The sequence below is a fragment of the Dunckerocampus dactyliophorus genome, chromosome 11 (assembly GCF_027744805.1).
Source record: "Dunckerocampus dactyliophorus isolate RoL2022-P2 chromosome 11, RoL_Ddac_1.1, whole genome shotgun sequence".
NCBI classification, from domain to species: Eukaryota; Metazoa; Chordata; class Actinopteri; order Syngnathiformes; family Syngnathidae; genus Dunckerocampus; species Dunckerocampus dactyliophorus.
In genome coordinates this window covers 12,534,643-12,555,154 of record NC_072829.1, presented here as the reverse complement: position 1 = coordinate 12,555,154, position 20,512 = coordinate 12,534,643, and positions in this window count along the sequence as shown.

Genomic DNA, 20,512 nt, shown 5'->3' with positions numbered 1-20,512 from the left:
CACCAGGAGAGGGGGAAAGGCGGGTGGAGGTGTTCCAGTGCAGGCCAGCACAGAGCCACAGCAATTGCTGCCATATTTCGGCGCATGCTGTGGACCCCGCCTGTCCGCACTGGGGGGATGAAGTGGTGGAGGCATGAGATAGGGAAGGGGTGTGTGTAGCATATGTGCGTGAGTGTCCTTGGATGTGTGCGTGTCCATCTAGTCAATCTTGGTGCCTCAATCCTCAGGATGTCGCGATAACACAGCAGTTGCACTGCAGATGACCGTGAACGGGCCGCAGACAGAGTCAACAATCAACAGGTGTTTGTGAAGGAAGGGGTGGAAGAATCCAGAGTGTCTCACTGCAGCACTCTCCTGGAGGAGTTGTTCTAGCAGCAACCTTGGCCGAGGCCAGTGCCGAGGGGCGGCGACTGAAATGCAGATTTAGATTGTTTGTTTGGGTTCGTGTGAGAAGCCACACTCCAATAGACTCAGCTAATCTGTTTGTCCATTCTAGTTTCTCTTCTGAATTATGTGATACACCAGGGCAATGCCTAATCCAATCAGCAACAGACCTGTTACCATCGTTCCGAATAGGTAGATGTCTTCAATGTCCTCAACGGAAAGAATCGCCAGGCACATGACCCTCCACTTCCCCGAACTCTCCATCATGCAACCAGAGGTGAACTTTCTGTCAGGGCAGACAGGTTCCTCCAAACCCGAGCTTTTCGTCGAGAAGATTTTGTCAATTGCATGGAGAGACAAGTTGATCAATTCCATTATTTAGATTTGGACAGCAATGCGGAGAGAGGCTCTTAAGAGTGTGAGACAGGACAAAAGGAGATGTGAGAAGCAAAGCAGGGAAGATAAGGGAGATGAAAGGGATGATGCGCCTTTGTTGAGAGCCAGCAGAACAATACATCCCATGCATGTCTATTGTAAAAAAAATTTAAAAAAACTGTGGTCACCTAATTAGCAAGTGTTTTTTATTTAAAAAAGAACAATCCAAAGCTATTTATCCCCCTTTTATATGATGGGCGCAGTATCATTGCCTGACAGGTAATGATAACGCTGCTTCAAGGTCACTGGAGTCATTTGTTACTGTATGTGATGTGTTGCCTCTTTCAAACAGAACCTCCTGAAAAGTACAAAAAACGACAGTATAGCGGGGTTTTGGAACAAGATTTGATTAAACAGCGTAGATCGTCTCTTGCCAGGTGGATGGATTACTTTTATACTTTTATATTACAAAACTGCTCACTGATAAATACTGTGTTTCAACTAATTGATGAACCAACTTTTTCAGATATTTAGTGTACAAAGGGAATTAAATATCTATTACTCATTGAACAATGGGAGCAAAGACAAAAGTGGTGTTCTTTGTTTTTCAGTGTTGTACTGTTTCTGAGATTGAAATGCTGCATTTGGAGTTAAATATACATCATCATCTATTTATGGCTCTGCTCTTAGTTTCCTATCTGCATGCAAAACTAATTGGCTCTTGGCTGTTTCCATATGTAAACAAATGCACGAGACATTCTTTCAACTATATGGGCAAAAATATGATCTCCCAACAAGAGTTATAAATACACAAGAAAAACGCTGTTGGTGCTTTGTTACAAGCTCAGCAGGCTACTGTCCAACATACATTTTAACAAGGTGACCTGCAAAAAGTTTAAATGATCAAAACTAGATTTCTTGTCTTCAGCTCTCACTGCACACATCTGCCGAGAAATGTTCAAATCTGCTGTCAGGATTCTACCGTGCACTTGGAAAAACTGCATTGACTGAACCTGCAGAGAGACCTTTTTTAAAAATATTATTATTTTCAAAAGTAACTCTGCATTTGTGCAAAGATCTACATTTTAACGTTTTATGTGTTATAGCACTTCTTGTCTAATTGTATCAAAAATGACCAGAAGAATATGCTCTCTGAAGAAATAAATGAGTTACTGTGGAGCCTCGGTTAGTGTCCGCCCCCGTCATTCTATTTTTTGGTTCAACTTGTGAAAATTTATGCCACAATTTTGCCTCTGTTTGCATACATTTAGTGGTGAGTGTACAATATGGTGCATATCTTGTCGTGTGATTAATACACTGCAGTCCAACTGTGTACTTAAAGTGTCACTGACATGATTTATCAACTTTGCTGAAATATGTTCTTTATTGTGTGTAATTATGTTCTACGTTGTTCGTTTTTTGAAAGCGAATTGTAAATTCGTAAAAATTACATTTAATTCAAGAAATTAATTCAAGAATACTTAATTCAAGAAATAACTCATGGCAAAACTGGAAGATGGTGGTGGTTGATCTTGCTGCCACAACGTGTCATTGGGAATTACGCCTTCAATGATGAAGGCAAAAGTAACGTGAGATGTTCATTTATCCTTTCATTCAACATTTACATGTATTGATATGCATTTTGTACAACTATAAAGATATGTTTTGTCTTAACATTTTTGGCTTCCTGTAACAGATGAATTGGATTTACATTATTTCTTATAAGAAAAATGTATTCGGTTCACGTCCGTTTCGGTTCGAGTCGGACCTTCTGGAAAGAATTAATGGCAATAACCAAAGTTCCACTGTTTGCATGCCAACTCTACACACACCCTTGCGAGCACACACATACACTTGTTAAAAAGGATATTGATTTTTACCACCAAATGTCTGCATGCCAACTATTTTTTATATCAAGGGATACAATGCAAAGTGCAAGATGGTGCCCTCCGTGGCAGACGTCTCTGTTTCACTCTCCCGTTTTTTTCTATTTATTGCTATTTTACTGTTCACATTGAACATTCAACGCACTCACGCTGTACATTACAGCAGAGAGACACTTTTAAACATCGGCAGAGTTCACCATGAAAGGCAGTCAGAGTCCACAATCGCACATCCAGCTCAAGAATTGTGAGCACTGGGACCCCACAGGGGTGTGTGCTGAGTCCGCTCCTCTACACGCTCTTCACCTACGATTGCATGGCCTCCCAGAACAACACCGGCATCATTAAATTTGCAGATGACACTACAGTCATCGGCCTGATCACTGGTGGTGTTGAAACATCATACAGAAGAGAGGTGGCGGACCTCATAGCTTGGTGTCGTGATAACAATCTCCTTCTCAATACAGATAAGACTGAAGAGATGATCATCGACCCAAGAACAAGGGAAAAGGAGCCGCATAATCCCCTGTTTATTGATGAGACTGAGGTGGAGAGGGTGAAAACCTTCAAGTTCCTTGGCACACACATCAGCGAGGACCTCAACTGGTCTCACAACACCCAACAAATTATGAAGAAGTCCCAAAGGAGACTGTACTTCCTGAGAAGACTGAGGAAATTTGGCATGCCCACTAAAATCCTTAGTTGCTTCTACAGATGCACTATTGAAAGTGTCCTTACCACCTCCATCACTGTTTGGTACGGTAACTGTACAACACGTGATAGGAAGGCACTCCAGCGGGTGATCAAGACCTCACAGAACATTGTTGGGGCAGCCCTCCCCTCACTGCAAGACATTTATAAATCTCGAGCCCTACAAAGAACACACAACCTCATCAAGGACAGCACACATCCACAACACTCATTATTCACACTCCTACCGTCAGGCAGACGCTACAGGAGTTTTAAGTCCAGGACCACAAGACTGGCAAACAGCTTTTACCCACAGGCCATCAGGCTTCTCAACAAAGCACTCACACACGCCGTACGCAACACACGCACACACTCATAGCACTATTTATTTATTTATTTATTTGTATTAATGTCTCTTATGTTGTTGTCGCTTAATTTGTTTGTATTTATGTATTATATGTATTGATGTTCTTATTCATTTTCTTGTGTTTTTCTTTCTTTTTTGGGAGAATGAACAGAACAAGAATTTCTTTGCATAGCAGAACTACCTGTTTTACTATGCATATGACAATAAAACTCTTGAATCTTGAATCTTGAACAATTGAAAATCGTCAATGTCAGGAAAATATGTTTTGTTTATCTAATGTTTGTCCATTATTCCATGTGATTTGACTAATATTAGATATAATTATGCATCAACATACATATGTATTTCTGCTAAGATACACATTGTCACACTGACTTGCTATGATTACTTGTTGTTGGATAGAGAGAGGCCCCTTGTCTCCAAAATAAGACATCATGCCAGTCACCTGGTTCAAATAGCCTTGGGTGTCTAGGCATGTGAGCCTGCCCTTCATCATCTGTGAATATCACCACTCCCCTCGTGGTTTCTTATATTAACTAACATTTAGCATGGATAGTCAGACAATGGGGGTATACATCGAAAGTGGCTCAACAAACCCAGGCTTTGGGCTCAAGTTGCAACTCGACAAAACCTAACATCCACCACCAGACTTAATTGGTCCCCCGACCAATCAACTTACTTGTTCAAGTCCGGTTTTCGCCTAAGTGCACGTTCACATGAAAGGGGGTGTTTGAGGTTATATTATTCTACTTCCACTGAAAAGTGAAACGATGCCAGCCGGTATCCATCCATCCATCCGCTTATCCGAGATCGGGTCGCGGGGGCAACAGCCTAAGCAGGGAGGCCCAGATTTTCCTCTCCCCGGCCACTTCGTCCAGCTCCTCCCGGCGGATCCCGAGGCGTTCCCAGGCCAGGCCGAGAACCATGGACTCGGACTTGGAGGTGCTGATTCTCATCCCGGCCGCTTTGCACTCGGCTGCGAACCGATCCAGTGAAAGTTGAAGTTCACGGCTTGATGAAGCCAGCAGAACCACATCATCTGCAAAAAGCAGAGACTCAATCCTGCAGCCACCAAACCGGAACCCCTCAACGCCCTGGCTGCGCCTAGAAATTCTGTCCATAAAAATAATGAACAGAATTGGTGACAAAGGGCAGCCCTGGCGGAGTCCAACCCTCACTGGAAACGGGTCCGACTTACTGCCGGCAATGCGAACCAAACTCTGACACCGGTCATACAGGGAACGAACAGCTTGAATTAGCTGGTCCAATACCCCATACTCCCGGAGTACTCCCCACAAAATTCCTCGAGGAACCCGGTCGAATGCCTTCTCCAAGTCCACAAAACACATGTAGACTGGTTGGGCAAACTCCCATGCACTCTCAAGGACCCTGCTGAGAGTGTAGAGCTGGTCCACAGTTCCACGACCAGGACGAAAACCACACTGCTCCTCCTGAATCCGAGATTCAACTATCCGGCGGATCCTCCTCTGCAGAACCCCTGAATAGACCTTACCAGGGAGGCTGAGGAGTGTGATTCTACGATAGTTGGAACACACCCTCCGGTCCCCCTTCTTAAAAAGGGGAACCACCACCCCGGTCTGCCAATCCAGAGGCACTGCCCCCGATGTCCACGCGATGCTGCAGAGTCGTGTCAACCAAGACATGCCTACAGCATCCATGGCCTTAAGGAACTCCGGGCGGATCTCATCCACCCCCGGGGCCCTGGCACCGAGGAGCTTTTTGACAACCTCAGCAACCTCAGCCCCAGAGATAGAAGAGCCCACCGTGGAGTCCCCAGGCTCTGCTTCCTCATAGGAAGACGTGTCGGTGGGATTGAGGAGGTCTTCGAAGTATTCTTTCCACCGATCCACAACATCCCGAGTTGAGGTCAGCAGCACACCATCCCCACCATACACGGTGTTGACTGTGCACTGCTTCCCCCTCCTGAGACGCCGAATGGTGGTCCAGAATGTCTTCGAAGCCGTCCGGAAGTCGTTCTCCATGGCTTCTCTGAACTCCTCCCATGTCCGAGTTTTTGCCTCAGCGACTGCCAGAGCCGCAGACCGCTTGGCCTGCCGATACCTGTCAGCTGCTTCCGGAGTCCCATGAGCCAAAAAGGCCCGATAGGACTCCTTCTTCATCTTGACGGCATCCCTCACCACTGGTGTCCACCAACGGGTTCTGGGATTACCGCCACGACAGGCACCAACCACAGCTCCGAGCAGCTGCCTCGACAATAGAGGCACGGAACATGGCCCATTCAGACTCAATGTCCGCCACCTCCCTCGGAACATGGTCGAAGCTCTCCCATCTTTTCATTTATCAACGTTCAACATTGCACAACTTTGACATATTAACACTTATCCATTTAAAAAATAAATTCATTGTATCTAGAACGTTCATTTTTGATGTTATAAGTTTATGAAAATTTTAATCTGCTGTATCTCATTGTGACCACTAGATGGCAGTGGTTTGCATGTGACGTGTTTTGTAGTGACTTATTACGTTTTCTTTCCTTTTTATAACAAAACAGGTGTTTTAATGCAGTTGATTGATGCCTCTGAGTGTTTATTCCTCCAGCAAATATTGTAATATAAGAAGACTAACAGGCTCAGCACTCATGTAAGGACTCCTATGATATTTACATCTGCTAACATTAATTATTCATATTTCATATTGCATTTTATTTCTGGTGCTCGCGTGAGCATCTCTAGCGTATTCCCTCAGCTGAAAATATATCCCACTTATAGATGGATAATATCAGGGAATGCACTTAAATAAAAATCAATGTGTCCTCTTGAACCTCGTAGGTTCTAAATAAATGGTGACGCCATCTCCGAATTAGTTAAACAACGGCACTTTCATAGCTGATTTTAAGCTGAAATCCTGGACATAACCTGATCTTGACCAGGCTGTGAGTTTAGCCTAAGTTACCACGGCGATACAGCTGCTTTAAAAGAGTGCTACCTTCGCTGAACACGCAAGTCCGGCTTTCCACTCAACACAGCTTGTTAACCCACTAAATTCGCTTCGCATAATACCCCCATTGTCTCTAGAAGCTGTCTGTTCAGGTTGTATTTATTTGTCTCGCTGCATGCAAGTTTTATTAAAATGTACCTCCTTATTATTCTCAAAGAACTTGTCTTGTCTCATCTATTTTGGAGCCAGCAGCAGATTTTTCCTTGACAGTTGGCTTTAAAGGATCACACAATTGTCACATTAGGACACTAAAAAGGTATTTAGGAGTGGAACCCTCCGATGTAACCAGGATCAACCAGCACAGGACATGTTGCCATGGTAACCCAAGACAAAAGGACATACACACACAATGTGTGCGACTTGACGTCAACAGAGTAAAGATATGGTAGTAAAATAATCATGATCCTCGTGTTTCTAGGTTGCTGCTGGGGTAAGAAGAAGATGAAGATCTATCTGCAGGCCGTCTGATTATGTCAAGACAAGCATGACCTGTGCAAAATTCAAATCACAGTGTCACACGTGTGCTGTTAAAATGTACTAGCACACACACACTTGTTCAAATTGCAGTTGCTTGTTAATATAGTTTATTTCTATTGCGTTTTATATAAACTATTGACACACCACATAAACTTCTGTGTTTTATATGTTGGTCTTTAAAAAGTAATATCGTGGTTAAACTTGGTAAAATGAGTTTATTATCCTAACTGAACCATTAACTATGAGAGGTAAGGAACACCATTGCACTAAATATTGAGAGAATAGTTAGTAATAGTTATTAAATCAATAACGAACATTGTGAATTTGTACATTCAGGACCACATAAACATGCCCGGGGTGAAATTAACAAAACAGGAGGGTTAAGGGTTGTAGGTGAATACACTAAGCCTAAAGATACACTTTATGAGTCAAGAATATCTTGAAAACAACCTTAATAGGCATGTGTGCATGTACAGTATCTCACAAAAGTGAGTACGCCCCTCAACCATTTATTTATATTTATTGAAAGTGTCATTTCTATAGTAACGTCTCTTGAGAGTACAGTCGTCATACATAGCTGTCAGGGTTCACTTCCTGTCCTTGCCATCTGTTTTTCCCTGCCTTCTGCTGGGCGTATTCTTTTCCGTTTCAGGAGCCCTTTCTCCGGCTGGAAGCGGGACTACGGGGCGCACCTGTCTCTGACCTGGGAGACGCTGGATTATTCCCAGATGGTTTGTGCCACATACATGGGACAGTCGTTTTCTGGCTCTTGGGACTTTACTTCTTTGTTTCAGTTTTGGCGGACCTCTTTTCCCAATCGTGAGGTCCAGCATACTCTGCGTCTCCCAGAAGGTGCGCCAGGCAAGAACTCCCCTGGCTCCCTTCCTAGTGCGCCCTTCATGGTGCTTTTTTGTTCAGCCCTCCTGACTCCCGCATCGTCGCTTTTTGTTCTGTTTTGCACTTAATTAAAAGACTTGCTTACCTGTCCACCTGCCTCCCGCCTCTGCATCTGGGGTCCAACGCCCGCCGAACATAACACATAGCCGTTCGAATATTGCTCCCTCTATTGCGTTTTTTTGATTAATTAACAATTATTATAATCGATTAATTAATAAATGATCCCTGTTTCAAGATTGACTATGGCCCATTGTAAGTTATATGTAGTATTCGGGCATCAGTAATGACACAAAGCATGGATGAGACATCAGATTTTATTACATTATCTTAACACTGCAAGTCGTCAGCCATGGCAGAGAGGATAGAGTGAACAGAGGTGTTCCTCCTATTGTGTGTGGAAATGGTACGTTTTTGGCTTCTTTTTTTGTTTGTTGTCTTAAGTTTAGACTAAATAAATTGGAGGATAACTCGTTAGCTTGCTAGCATGTTATGCAACCGTGGCCGTTTCGTGTACGTGCAGTGATCCCATAGCCTGCACAGTAGCAATGTAGTGTAAACAAAGAATAATAGGAATGTAAATGTAACTATGGAGTGTTATTTCATGTTTACATGGGTCTAATAATGGTAAAAAAAAAAAAAGTATTTAGAAAGTCAAGTTTTCTATACTCTACTCTATACTCTACTACAAAAATATCCAATTATTAATAGTGAATTCTACTTCGCGGAAATTGACTTACCGAAGTCGGGCCTGGAACCAATTAACCACGAATAAATGAGGAACGACTGTAATTGCATTTTTGAAATGTACGTTCACCTTTCAAGATTAGATCATTGAATCAACGTTGGACTTCACTTTTGATTTAGCATCAGTTTGCACCCGCTGCTAACATAAAAAAACAAAAAATATATTTCATAACCATATATCAACACAGTTTCAAATGTATTTCAATTAATGTGAACATTGAAAAAAAATTTAAATTTCAAAGTAAGTAAAAAATCTGTGGTTTCAATGATATTACACTGTATATGATAATACCAGAACAAATATGGCTCATGTAATGCTGTGTAATACCAGCATTTCATTCAAATTCTGCTTTATCTACAATCAGGATGTCATAGACTTAAAAGGTAGTTTTATCTAATGCAGGCATCTGCAACCTTTAGCATCAAAATAGCCATTTAGGCCTGTTTTGACCAAGTTAAAACACACTTGGAGCCACACTAAATGCCCACTAAATTGAAGGTAACGCTACATTTATAGTTTCCTTAAGCGTATTGTCACGTTCCTTTTCTGTCTTCCTGGCAGAGTGACAAGCCGCACCTGTTTCCACCTGGTGATTAGTCGTGTTTCCTAAGCCTTTTCTTAATATTTCTCCACTGATTTTGAATCAACATTTGCAATAAAAGTGTTGTAACACATTGAATAGTTCCAGTTACAGAACCACGTTCCGTGTCGCTTGAGTTGCCATTGTTCATTAGCAATAAAGGATGCTAACAAGCAAAATAGTTGACCAGTATCATGAGCCACTTTTTCACTACTTACGCAAAGACGTCATCATTCATAGCAGTGCCAAGCTGTTGGGTGAGTGTATCAGAAACAAAAGCATAAAACACACAAAGTGTGCACTTTTTAACAATATGGCATGAACGTCAAGTTCATTTATTGCAAAAAAAAAAGGTTCCGTTCCCAAACCTATGGCTCTCGGAACCCAGTTTGAAAAACCCTGCCTTAACATCGGACCTAAACAGAATACAGTATATGTGGTTTATAATGTGATCCATTTGCCCCCATTCACCATCACATTTATTCGAATTAGGGCTGGCTTCTCAACATAAACAACAATCCATTCTGCGCTGGAAGCAGAAGAAATGAAAATGGGACAAAATATGGCTTGAAAATGACAAAGTGAGGCTGTAATGAAGGAAATGATGAAAGAGAGCGAGCAGGAGAAAGGGAGATGGTGGTGATGAAGAGGAATCTAACTAATGGAAATTGGGAAAAGAGAAAGGATGAACAGAAGCAGGATTGATAGCAGCGCTCATGTTGATGTTGCCAGAATGAGAAATGTGAATAAAGCTAGTTTTCTGGAAATATACTTTCTACCTTGGTCTTATGCAACCGAAAAAGGAAATGGAGCATTAATAAATCTACATTTAATACCTTGAAAGATGTTGTGTATTGTGTATCAAGAACAATAGCCAACATGTTGAGATTGATATTTTTTTATGTTGAAAAGAGGAACTTGGGACCTAACACTGTGATGTAAAATATCAATGAACTGGATGTCAGAACAAAAGTGCAACAAGCATTCATATTTTTAAAGCAAATATGCCAGGAAACAAACACATTCTCATGTACAGAATCAAACTAGTAGTAGCGATAGAAAATATAGAAATTGTTCAATTAGTGATTTAACCTGACTGTCTCTTAAGTCTCTTTTTTACATTTTTTTCAACCACAAAATATAATACATTACCATGAGGTGCCAAATGTAAAATTAAAAGATATATATGTTTAGAATATTTAGCTCACATTACTCACATTTTCTCAAAAAACAACTATTTTAACAGCTTCCCATCATGCATTGCTGAGGGAGGGAGGCTCCCTCTGGTGGACACAGGCAGCTGAATGAATCATTGCAGCGCCCTGGCAGCCTTGGCCAATGAACTGCTTTGCTAGGAAACAATGCATGATAGGAAGTCATTAAAATAGTTTTTTTTTAATTTTAAACTCGTATTGGTACTTGTCTTGTATATTTCTTACCTATCTTTTGAGTGTTAAGTTGCTGTGTGATGAGTTTAGCGTCCTTTCTAACATGACACCGCGAGTCAGACTGTTATATTGAGTAATGACCTCCTGCGATTTTCGATGGGTTGATGTTGTGAGTTTTCTCATAGCTCACGAATGGTTCCTCTCAAATAAAAAGCTACTTGGTCCTCAGAGACTTGTATGCGTCACAATATTTATTTTTATGGCATGGACATGTGCGGCTTATAGTCCAGTGCAGCTTATATATGTACAAGTCTGTTTTTTTCTCTAAATTTAGTGGATGTGCCTTAAATGCCAGAAATTACGGTATATGATCAAATAAGGTAACGTTACTTGGTGGCAATATGCTAACTGCGCTTCATTTGTTTTCCTGACTGAGTTTTAATTGTGTAAATAGAAATCCATGTCAATTTCTGACTTACCATTTCCGGTTAAACCACATCCACTTCCGTTTACGGATACAGATAATTTAGATGGGTGAACAGATACAGATACTGGTGTACCCACTCATCCTTAGTGTACAGACCCATCCGCACCTCTGACTGCTGTGTTGTGAATGCAGAGTTAAAGTGAGTGGGAATTGAGTGACAGATAATTGAGTGAGTGTATTCACGCATGTCTGATAGTAGCACGTTTGCAGCTAAATATTGTCAAATCGCTATCATTACCAAACGACAAACATACTGTCTGTCAACGTGCTCAAAACAGGAAGTAGGCTGGATATATTGCCGCAGTACGTTTGAATGTTCTGCCTTCGAGGTAGTTGGTTGCCTATGTAAATATATAGTATATACAGTGGTGTGAAAAACTGTTTGCGCCCTCCCTGATTTTTTTTCTCTTCAGCCATTCAGAGGTGCACTTTGTCCTGCTGCAGAAGCAAAGTTTGTTTCAGCTTGAGGTCACAGATGGCTGGACATTGTCCTTCAGGATTTTTTGATTCATGGTTCCATTTATGACAGCAAGTCTTCCATTTGAGACGAGCCTTAATGCTCTTTTTGTTCAGCAGTGTTTTTCGTCTTGGAACTCTGCCATGCAGGCCGTGAGAGGTCAAGGCAACAGGCCTGAAGTGGTTAGGCTCCTTGGGACGCGGTGTCTTTGGTATCGGGACCACACAGGAGGTCTTCCACAGGGCCGGGACTTTCTCCAGGCTCAGGCTGAGATTGAACAAGTGCCTGAGAACTCCACAGAGCTGGTCAGCACAGTCCTTGAGGATTCTAGGGCTGATGCTGAGGCTGATGATTCATGCTCGAAAACCCTACAATGTTGCGGAATTACAACAATTCTGCAAAGATGAGTGAGTCAAAATTCCTCCACAGTAAAAGACTCATTGCAAGTCATTGCAAACACTTGATTGCCGTTGTTGCTGCTAAGGGTGGGCCAACCAGTTATTAGGTTTAGGGGGCAATCGCTTTTTCACACAGGGCCATGTAGGTTTGAATTTTTTTTCTCCCTTAATAATAAAAAGCTTAATTTAAAAACTGCATTTTGTGTTATGTTGCGTTGTCATTGACTAATATTGAAACTGGTCTAATGATCTGAAACATTTAAGTGTGACAAACATGCAAAAAAAAAGAAATCAGAAAGGGGGACACACTTTTCACATCAAAGAATGTCTTACTTATGTAAGTAAATTAAGACAAAATGGAAGTCTCTACATCTGAGCACTGCTCTCTTCCATGGAAGTTCTGAGATATCAGTCAATTACACATTTCATTTCCAAACTCACATCCTCAAACTGAATCAGAAAGTCATGCTTGATCTCAAGCTTTTCCTGAAGAATTTGTTTGTTCAACTGAAGTGAGCTTGTTGCAAAAAAATCCTCCTGATATTATCAGGAACCAGAACTACACGCAGACACATCTTCTATAAAGCAAGAAAAAACCTCTTTACTGCAATCATTTTCTTTCCCATAACTTCATACAGTGTGAGCACATGAAAGTCATTCAGATCCTTTGGTTCAAGAACTTCTACTGCACATGTTCCAGAAACCTCACAACACCTGTAGTGCTTAATGTACCAGGATAAAGGCCTCTTGCAGATAAAGGATACCTTGCTAGCATTTAGTATTAGTATTAGTAACTATTTGGACAAAATCAGGCAATCCACTGCACTGGCCAGAGGACAAAATCACTCCTTCACTAAAGTGAATTCCATGCACATCTACATCAGACGCAAACAACATAACTTGTTGATGTGGATATTTTTTCTAAACTGCGGACCTCTGCATTGCCTCCAGTGTCCATGCTGTTACAGTTTTTACTTTTTGCACTGACAATGGCAATGAGAACAGACTTGGACCATTGAGATCATGGGCTGTTTTTTAAATTACAGGCATCCTTTATGAGACTTTTGAAGTAGCTGTGCTTGGCTTCAACTCTCATTGTCCAATGCTCAACTAATGACCCAAAACAGTGAATGAAGTGTGGGTAGTGCTCCACATAGTGGTGCTTTGGTTTCAACTTTAGCTTTGGGAATGTCTCTTGAAGAAGCTGGCGGTTTTCCAAAATCTTTCGTTCTCAATAGCACAGTGTTGTTTCTGAAAACTGGACTGACAAGACCAGCTCCACTATCTCCCTTAGGGACATAAAAATGTCTAAACAGCATCAGAATTGGACACAAGGTAACCAAGAATTAATGGCAGTAAGCGTAGCAATGCCCAGTTCTCGTGCCCACTCCCACCTATTTTTTAGAAAAGCGTAAGTGGGAAATAGCGTTGGGTTTATTTACCTTGTCCGCATCCTTATAAGCAAATTGTTTAATGTGTCAAGAGTAAAAGTGTCCTTTTGGATAAGTTCCTTCGTGCAAATTGATAACACAAATGGAACAATTCCCTTCCAGTGTGTCATGTAAGACATCACGTGGAAACCCAGTTATTGGGTGAAAGAAAGTAAGGTGTTTACTGAGGACGCATTCTCTTTCTACACCAAGTCTGCCCTGAAGCTCATGTTGGTCCGTGACTGAACAATGTGCCTTAATATATAGCCTTAATTGATGGCTTTTCTGTATCCTTAGAACATGATACAATGTCACTGATCCAGTTTAATATCTCCTGTGTTGCATTTTTCAAAATGTGCAATACTGTCTGTATATAAAAGATTAGTGAAGCAAGTTTCCGATATAGTTCCAAATAACTGACAGGCACTGAATAAGAGTTTGTTTCAGGTTAATTTTTATTTGTATTTGTATTGTATTTGTATTTGTACTTTATTTATCCCACAGCAGGGAAATTTACTTGTTACAGCAGCAAGCAAGATACGCAAGTAAAGAGTACAGTGTAAAGAATACATATTGACTACAACATGGTTCAGGTGGTGCAGGTGTTATAGAGCCTGACAGCGGTCGGTATGAAGGACCTGCGGAACCTCTCCTTCTTACACCGTGGGTGTAACAGTCTGCTGCTGAAGGAGCTGCCCAGGGAAACAACAGTGTCATGTAGCGGGTGAGAGGTGATGTCCGTGATGGATGTCAGCTTAGCCAACTCATGAGGAATTAGATGAACAGCAGTCTCTGCAACATTGGACTGTGAATCAGGTAGAGGCTCTCCAAGACTGTTGTCTTCGGACCATGCTTCACCATTGCTTTCTGAATTCTCAGTTTGAAACGTAACAGAACTGCTAAAATCTTGAAATCCATGTGACTTATGTTAACATGTGACAAGGGATACTTGTTTTAGACTACTATTTGTTGTACGGATAATGCATTTTTGCTGAGTATGAGCATGAAACGAGTACAGCTTGTCACTATCTGTAATCATGGCGAAGGAAAATCCTCATTGGGTAACTAATTATGTATTCACTCTTTACACTCTATGATTGCCCAGTCACACACAGACAGACTCCGTACAGCCAGAGAGTGGAGTATGCGGTGCATTTGAGAAGACAGTGTTAAAAACGGCTCATGTCGCGTTGGTCACTGCCTCCTCTCCGGACGGGTTTTTCCTTTTTTAACAGGACACAGAGCCAGAAGAAAATTAGACCAGAGGAATGAAGATGAGAATCTTGACCGTAATTGTAGATGACGGTGCCACCCTTCAGTCATGCCCAACTATATGTTTCTATGCTATTGTACTAGAAGAACTGGTTGTTCTAGATGAAGTAAGTGACCTTCTAGTGATGTGTCTGTCGCGAATGAAGAGAGCCAGCCCTTTCAAATGAATGACAGGAGCCAAGTGGGATCCGATTAGTTTTAAACCTGGGCTTTTTTTCTGTAAAAGGTGAATGTAATCATTGGTGAAGATGTGTGGTGGCGTTTCTGTGTCCACACTGAGCAGGGGTAGGGGCGGGGTTAAACACCCTGTGGCGCTCTTAGAGCCGATTTGTTCGTGAGAAATTTGAGAGATTCTACATATTTTGATGTAATTGACTATTGAGATGGGTCTTTGTTTTTGTATTATATTTTTGTCGCTGTTCATTGAGGTTTAAATAAATCAATTTAAATAATAAACATTTGATATGATGTATTTTTTACCTTAGTAATTCATTTTACACATGGTACACATGGTATTTGCAAAAGATGACCCTATGTTGGTATATTAGACAGTTAAAAAACTGACATGAAGGTGGTGGAGACGGAAATCTGCTGACCTCCAAAAGCCATACAAACACATCAGATCAGTCACGTTACATGCACCAGGCTCTTCATGATGAATGTTAGCTTCAAGCTAGGATATATGACTTGATTGCCAATGTTCTTAAATATGTGCATAACTTTATAACTTACCCACAGGGCTGGCAGGGATACACACAGTTCTGGACAACGTCCTTGATTTTTTTTCTTTCAGAATTTACCTGGAATGACAGACCATAATTTGGACTGATTGGAAAAATAATATTGAATAGTGTAAATAATGTAGTCTGAACTGAAGAAGTCTTACCATCACTACAGGCATCTGAATGAAATGTCCTTGGGCATCTACGCTGCCAGGATGTAGGAATGGTTGTGTCATCCTCCGTCTCACTACTTGAGAAGTCCATCGGCTGCAGATATTTCTAATTTCTGACATTTCTGAAGGCGGTGATATGTTAACAGGTTCTCACCAGGTGGCACTGTGGAGGAGCGGAACTGCTGGCGGTAGGTCTCTGATGATATGTCAAACTTGGCCAACAGAGTTGACTTCAAGTCTGCAAAACAGCGGGATCTGTCTCCGTCCATGGTGGTGTACGCCTCCAATGTCTCCAATGCTTTGTCAACAGGGGAAACTGTTGACAAGACCATTCATCCTTGGGCCATCTCCAGGTTGTAGCTATTCGCTCAAAATATAGCAAGTAATTCTCCAAGTCCTCCCCCACTGGGGAATTTTGGGCTCACTTTAGTGCCTCCAGTTGGCTGTCAGTCTGCAACCGAGTTCTGGTCCAGTGTAGAGGGGCATCTTCACTGTGTCATCTTCCGTGCGACTCGGAACCCAGACATTGGGCAGTTCCGGTGTTGGCAGTCCTATCCTGGGGCTCCTTGATGTTCATGTAGTTGACGTGTCTGGTGGAGCAGGCAGACACTCTACAATTGGAGTCTGAGGTGGAGCTGGACACAGAAGCTGTGTAGGCTGGGACACACTTCATGTTGTGGGGACGGAGCCCCTCAGCCCTCGGAGCTCTGTCAACAAGTCTTCTTCCCATCTTTGTTGGCCTGCAAGAAACTTCTTCATCAGGGCCAACATTTCTCGGGTTTGAAGGCAGGACGGTCGTCTCATTTAGTGATGTGTCGGTAACGAACCAATCGACTCTAAGAGCCAGCTCTTTGGAATGAATGAGAGGAGCCAGTTTGCATCGTTGGGAGACAATTGGGAGTCGATTAGTTTTTTCCTCGTCTTTTTTTCTGTGAAAGGCACATTGGTGAAGATATGTGGTGGCGTCTCTGTGTCCACACTGAGCAGGGGGAGGGGCGAAGTTAAACACGCAGGGGTGCTCTTAGAGCCGATTTGTTCGTGAGAAATTTGCATAAAGAGATTTGACTTTTTTGACCTCATTTGTCTATTGAAATGGGTCTTATTTTATAATATATTTTTGTTGCTGTTCATTGAGGTTGAAAGATCCATCCATCCATCTGCAATCCTGTGTGGTTTGGAAGGCGAGCATTCCCACATCTGACACCAACTGTGGTGGGCCTCTATTCAGACTCAGGCCAAGTCAGGAGTGAATGCTCAGGTGTTATTTATTGCCACATTTCCAAAGTGCAAAAACAGCAAAACGAGCAAAACAGTACAAAATATGTACAGCGGAGAAAGGGGGAAAAGACCTCGCATGTGTTTGTAGTGTAATGAATGGGATGGCGACACGGTGCGGAAGACGAGCGGGGAAAGTGAGCTGCGTGTGTGTGGGGTGTGTACGTGCATGTACGTGCGTAAATCACACATCACACATTAAGTGCAGCTGATGAAGCCCTGTTTAAAAAATGGAACCATTTCAGATTGTTTCTTACAATATGGTGAAAAGACAAATAGAAGAGAAAAATAAAATTGTGTCAACACGAAACCACATAACTTTCAAAGTGTTTTCACACACCGTGGCGTCAGGCAACCTGAGATATTAGATGCTTACTTCATCTTAGAACAAGAAAATCAATGAAAGTCTGTTGCTCTCGCTGACTGTACTATCGTGTTATCATGTGCTAAAAAGACTATATTTACTTTTACCCCCCTAATTCACTGTTTAAACGTAGGCTCCCAGATATGGTAGAGCTTGTAAATTTAGCAATGACCGCTTGCTCAGGCAAGGCAAATATGGCATCATGGTTAGAGCTATTAGCCTCTTACAAATGATTTTATAATCAGCAGACCAATTTTATCAAGTCGAGTTGTACACATATTGTTCTGTCTATCACTTTAAAAGAAACACATACCTTATTAATGTTGTACATGGGCAGAAATGTACAAAGCAACACATATCCATTGACTAGCTTCCTAGACTAGCATCATTGACTAGAATCTCCGGTACTGCTCTAAACTGGTTCAAGTCCTGTTGGAGGACAGGGAGTACTTTGCTGGAGTTGGTAACTGTGTCTCAGACCAAACCTGTGGGGCTCCCCAGAGGTCAATCCCGGGACCCCGGGTACATGCTTTCTTTAGCCAGCTAATACGCAGCTGCAATGTGTCCTACCACAACTATGCAGACGACACTCAGATCCACGTGTCACGGATGGCCGGTGACAGTGGTCTTGCAGATTTACTTTGTCACTGCATCAAACAGATCAGATCCTTTTTTGTTATAAATAAAACATTGTTTTTTACTGTTATATTACTGTGTTATTATTGACTATTATGCCTGCTGTTGTAAACTTGCAACATGCCCACATTTCGTTATTATTGCCAGTTATGCCTGTTGTTGCAAATTTGTAACATAGCCAAATTTCGATAATTTTTTTGTGCTATAGTCAAATTAACAATGTCAACATAATTTACCATTTACTTAAGGGCAAAAACACATTTTTTTTATATACGTCTATATAAATTCAGGCGTTAAAGGGCTAACTGATTTATGTGCACAACAATGTATCCCATTCCAAAAAATGTTTTTGTCCACCTCAAGAAAGCTGAATATAACATCATAGAACAGCCTTCACCAAATGGCGGACCTCAGTCCGGATACAGACCCAGCGGTGGCCCTTTACGGATCCATGACCAATTAATGTCAGTGGGAACTATAATATAATAATATTAACATACTCTATAATCATGCTAGTGGACCGATCGCACCGGCAGGTTGTGGATGTAATGACTGCAGTTAATAGTTACTTGACAGCAAACGCGGTCACTCAAAATGAGCCAATGAAATTGTTTGTTTACCTGCCGATAAGTGAATGAGAGAACCATGGCTTGCTTCAAAGTAAGAAAAGTGGATCAAGAAAACAGAACATTTAAAAGTGAATGGATGGACCAACATACTGTACAGTGTGTTCATTCTTCCTGAATTCAGTGCTGAACTGCTGTCTCACAAGCTCTGAAACTGTAGCGCTGGTCAAAAGCTGGACTGTAATGTGCCATTACGAGACAAAACACAGATCATCAATGTTCACCGAAGTCAGATGTGAGAGTTAGGATAATAACGTAGCTCATAGCCCAGTATGAAAAATCTACAAGTCATAACACATGCATTTCCAGCACAGCAGCGTGTTCACTCAGGATTGTATGGACAAAAATCCTTCACTGACAGCAGAGTTGTGAAGGAGTTATTCTGCTGCAGAGACCTTACTCAAAGGTAAATAAAGAGGAATTGTGTGACACTACAACAATAACAAGAAAATCTGAAACATGAACCGAGGATGTACTGTTGCAGCTTTTATTTTAAAGTGACACTTATTCAGTTATGTAGGATTATTTTATTCATAGAATTATTTGTACAGTTAAAACCTTATATATGACATTTGGTCCTGTTTTCTTTGAAACACAACGGAGGTGTCAAGTTAATTGTGTGTGGGTTTCATTACATTTGATATTCATATGAGCTAGTCTGATGCAATTTAAGGCAAAATGAGGTTCGGACCTTCGATGTAAAAAAAATTGGAAATGATCCTTTGTTGTTGCTGCGGCTCGTCTGGTCCCAATTAGATGACTTGGTATGTACTTTCGTAAACTTGTTTGACTCCTTGTTTGTTCATAGATGTTTTAAGCTATATTGTTCACCAGACAACATGACAAATCTACATTTGTAGATGCAAATATTTGAAGGTCACTGCATAATTTGGAACATTAACTTTATATGCAAAATGTAACAACCGATAACAATTGAACATTTTAAAGATGAGTAAAGAATGTGATAACTACAAATTATACAGCAAAGTATTTAGTCATAAAACAGCATGTGGGCATACCCTTTTTTTTCTGATGCTGCTTTCACGCCACTTCCCAGGTCATCGTACATATCCCAGATGCATGCAACTCTCTTGCAGTATGCCACATGATGCCCAAGAGCGTCCTTGATCAAGCCTCCCCGAAAAGCAATGACTGCCCTCAAAGTTAATTTCTTCTCTTGGAGCACCAGGTTGGAGGGGAATTCACACAAGGGAATTTCTCTTTGGAGGACATTTCTTTTTGCTGGATTGCTGTCAAGGTCAGTGTCAATACAGAGACGTTCTACCAGCCTGTAACTATGAGTGACCTTCCTGCACATGCTATTTTTCCTGTTATGTAGTCTTCCTCTTTGAATGGACATTGACGTGGACTTGGGATTGGTATGAAGCAGGGGTTACTCAGAAAGGCTGAGTCCTTCTATAGCAGTCGCAAGATGACACATGCCAGAAGTCTGCAGCACAGCAATGGTGGTAGAAACTAGTGGAACTACCCTTGTGTTTTGTTTGTTGAGACTGCAGTACTGTGAGGAACATTGTTTCGTTATATAAACACTTTTTTTTTGCAGCATTTTCTGAATTACAGCAGAGACGTGTCACTGTGCATCTATTTCCAGGGTCCAGATGCTAATTGAAATGCTTCAAACATTCCTTCAAACATTCCTCTCAGCAGGTTTGCCCTGTCTATGTAGACCTGTTGGGTCCTGCCCTGTGTAGCGATGGCTTTTACCAGCTTGAGGACCTGGTTGCCAGGTCTGTTGCTGCTTACATTTTGAAAAGAAATGCTATCACAGACAGCACCACATACAGTGTATGCTCTGACAAAAGGCATCAAATGCACAAGTGTTTCGCACAGGGACGTTTGTTTTTCCATGTTTGACAGGCTCCTGAAGTTTTCCATTTTTTAACAGT